The 4,211-nt window shown below is 39.2% G+C and overlaps 1 pseudogene; it reads left to right on the top strand.

Moving 5' to 3' along the window:
- The first annotated feature begins 983 nt into the window (after positions 1-983).
- Positions 984-1,101, top strand: LOC149314861 (5S ribosomal RNA; annotated as a pseudogene).
- Positions 1,102-4,211: the final 3,110 nt, after the last annotated feature.

Below are 4,211 nucleotides of genomic sequence, written 5' to 3'. Positions count from 1 at the left end.
TGGGATCAAACTGCAGTAATTTTGTAGTGTAGATACTGACTAAACCTTCAATATTACATTCTAGAAAATAAGTATTCTTCATGGCGCAATAATTTGAGTTTTAACAGGGGTATGTTGGAATGAATGGCTTTCAAGAAGCAAGGTTATGTGGATATGGGTGAGTATCACCTTGTGAATATTTCTTGACTTCAGTCATGACTGTTTGAATAAGCCTTTAATCGGTACAAAATGATGAGTAGTTCCAGTGATTCCTTCATTTCAAATTTGCCGGAATACATTTTGACTATTTTTTTAAAATCCAGAGGGTCTTGCAACTATTGTAGTTGACCTCCCACTGGCCCAATTATTTGGCTCTTTTCTAGCTGAATAACACATTGGCTTTTTCTTACCATTCTTGCATAAGTTTGTCTTGGAGATAGGGAGCGTAATTGTTGCCAAGAATTACTGGGCAGAACAATATATGGCATGCCAGCTGGATGGACAACAACAAGGGAAGACAAAGTGGTTAGGATATTGACTGCCGAGGCATCTGAGAGGGCTTTTTTTTGAAAATAACTCTGATATGTCAGCTCTCTTGTCAACATCAAGCTTTAATCAGTTCAGTCTTTTTTGTTGCTAGGTCTTCCACCTTGTAATTGAGCCTGACATACACAATTCATTCTTCCCGTTGGCTCTGGATATATAACTCCTGTCATGGTCAATTATTAGGTGATAGGGCCTGAAACCACTGGGACTATTGCTTAAAAGCATCTTGTACAGGAAAGCCAAATGAAAGAAACATTCTAATTTGCCTGGAAAACATAAAATGAATTTGTCTCACAGAAAACACTTTTAGGTATAATAGAGGTTTTCTATTAAATAAAAAAAGAATGAAACTTAAAGAAAAGAAAAGAAAAGAAAAGAAAAGAAGGAAACTAATTTAGTTTAAGCCAGTTTGCTGAATGAGGCTCAGGTAGGTTAGGCATCCCAGAAGAACTATGGTAGCCTACGCCATACCACCCTGAACACGCCCGATCTCGTCTGATCTCAGAAACTAAGCAGGGTCGGGCCTGGTTAGTACCTGGATGGGAGACCGCCTGGGAATACCGGGTGCTGTAGGCTTAAAAAACAAACAAACAAAAAAAACCTATGGTAAAATTATTCCTGGACTATACCATTTCTAACTACAAGTGGAAGTTGGTATGTTTGACATGTTGTTGTTGTTGTTTTATTGTTGTGTGCCTTCAAGTCATTTCCAACTTATAGTGACCCTAAGGTGAACCTAACAGGGTTTTTCTGAGCCTGAGAGTGTGTGACTTACTCAAGGGCACCCAGTGGTTTCCATTGTTGAGTGGGGATTGAAACTCTGGTCTCCAGAGTTGTAGTCCAATGTTCAAACCACTACACCATGCTGGCTAGGTTTGTTTGAATGCTCCCCTGCAAAAACACATAAATGTATCTTGTATCTACTAGGTCCATACAATCTTTTTCCTGGCAATTTGTTTTTCTAGCCTGGCACTTTTCCATATAGTTGCATTATAGACATATGCAGTGGGCCCTTGGTATCTGCTAGAGTCTGGTTCCAAGACCCCCATGGATAACAAAATCCATGAGTGCTCAAATCCCATTATATACAGTGGTGTAGTAAAATAGTGTCCCATATATAAAATGTCAAAATCAAGGTTTGCTTTTTAGATTTTTTAAAAAGTATTTTCAAGCTGTGGATGTTTGAATCAGTGGATGCAGCACCTGTGGATATGGAGGGCTAACTGTACTCATACAAATAGTCCAGGTTAATGGCTACTGCTTATTCTGCTCCACTTATGAACTGGTCCTCATTAAGAATTTGATGAGAAGTATAATCTGACTAAATTTACGAACACTTACACTTGTTTTCAACCTCCAAAGATAAATGTGAGACTACATATATTCTTACTCTGTATTTGGCATATGATGAAAGACTTCCACATTGTCATTTATACACACCCATGAAGCAAATATGGTGGTAGTATCAGAGATATAGAAATGCTTGTGCACCAACATTTCAAGAGGTGTGCAGTGGAGAGTGATAATTGTTAGCTTGGTTATAGGTAACAATAAATATGGATTACATGTTTTTCCAGAACTTTACTTTGAACATTCCTGAAATGTTTTCTGTCATACTGTGCTGTATCTCTGCTCCTACCCCTCCCTTCTACTTTGTATGCTTCCACCAATCTCTGTGCTGACTCTCATATATTGTTCCATTGCAGTGTCTAGATTAGAATATAGACAATATGACTGCAACCACAATGACAGTTCTGCCTTAGAACTGTGTGTTGCTGACCTGGGTATATATGCATTGAGACAACAGCATACTGCATTTTTCATTCAGAATGTGTCCACTAAGCTAGAACAGTAGAAAGCAAAAAAGAAGAAAAGGAAAGGGGAAAAAAAGAATTTGGTACCCTCTGGCACAAGCATTCTTTTCTTGGGCTGACAGATTGACTCTTGTTGACTCTTATGATACCATAATTGCTGCCGAGCAGATTGGCAGCAGATCAGCAGTGTCAAAGAGCCTAAATTCCCAGGTGTGTGATTTGGCTGCAGGTGTTAAGACTTTACTGGATGCACATTTCCTCTTCAAAACAAGCATGTGATTGTCCTCTTGCCTTTTCAATAAATGTTTCCTACATGTCTTGCTCTTCGTAGAGCCAATAGGAGAGGAAGCTGCTTAACAATTATATCCTAGTGCAAGGAATGTAGTCAGTGGACTGAGATTAAGGAGAAAATCCATGTAGATATTGAAATGCTATTAAAAACCTGACTGGATAGAACATACGATAGTGAAACTGCAACCCTCTTTGCAGCCGCTTAAATCAGACACAGTGGGGAGATGGGCTCTACAGAAAAGAAGAACTAAATTTTAATTTCAGGAAATAGCATGCTGAGGATTTCAGTGTGACTGTCCATGGACCTTCAAAATAGAGCTGTTGTTACACTACAAAATCCTTTATGACCAATGATCGCATAGATCTCCACTGTGGAAGCTAACAATGAGGAATCTAAGCATTCAGCAGCTCAGCATCCTGGTTTCTAGTTCTAGCAGCAAACCCTGTGCCAGTAAAGCTTCACACCGCCAGCAGCAAAAGCCCTATCAGAAAATCAGGAAAAATAAAGTTCAGAGAATTCAGAATGAAAGTCCAACAAATGATCAGTGTCAACCACCAGCAAAGCAAACCACAAAAAGCTCAAAAGTCTAAGGAACTTCACAAGCCACTTTGAATATACAGTATTTCTCTAATCAATTTCTTCAGGAGCAAGCAGGCATTCTTATAAAGGAGCTACCAGAGCCCTATCCAAATCCAGCTGCTGCCTGCTGAAGGCTTCCTGCAGGACCCTTTCTCATGAGGGATTTCAAGATGTTCTTTGCTCTGGACAAATTTGTAAACATTTGAAGCAACATTTTGGTAAGACCCTAAAGGTGGCTCTGTCTCTGCTGTTGAACTCTCCTACTCTAGAAGTAGAGCAATAAAAATAAATAATAAATAAAAATTTTATTTCTATACCGCCCTTCCATTGATCAGGGCGGTGTACAACATATTAAAAACACATACATACAACAGAGAATACATATATTAAAAACAAATTAAAACCTAGTCAGCCAGCCATCTTGCTGGCAAAAAGAGGGGGGGAGGCCATCAGGATCTTCAATCGGGGAATGCAGCTCGAAATAAGCAAAGCTTTCCCAGGACCACAGATATTATTATTATTATTATGATTAAACTTTACTTATGAAGCACTGTAGATTTTGTCACTTCCTGCAGGGCATTGCTGATGGTGAGTTCAGGTCCTCATCTCAAGTGGACTGCACAAGCAGGAGCATACCACTGTATGGAAAGTCTCAGCCTTTTACAAGTTTTAAAAAATCTACAGTACAACCCTTGTATCTGTGGGACTGGTACATGTGGCTTCACTTACCCATGTCCCCAAAGAATATTCTATCTTGGAATTTTTAGATCCTCCAGCATGATTCTATAGTATGTTTCTGGAGCACATTGACTATAGAGTCACACTGGAGTTGGAGGACCTAGAAATATCTAGAGAGGTCAACTTCCACCGCATGTCATTCATTTCAATAGGGTTCACTATTATCTGCTCATATCCAGGGATGTATCCCCCGCTGGAATTGTCCTATGTTTTATTTTTGAGCAATATTTTATTTTTGAGCAAGACATTGTCTTTTCAGAAAC

Source organism: Sceloporus occidentalis, unplaced genomic scaffold (assembly GCF_023333645.1).
Source record: "Sceloporus occidentalis isolate IW3139 unplaced genomic scaffold, rSceOcc1.0.p SCAF_4, whole genome shotgun sequence".
Lineage (NCBI taxonomy): Eukaryota > Metazoa > Chordata > Lepidosauria > Squamata > Phrynosomatidae > Sceloporus > Sceloporus occidentalis.
Note: the sequence above shows the minus strand (reverse complement) of the source record. Positions and strands in the feature narration are given on the sequence as shown.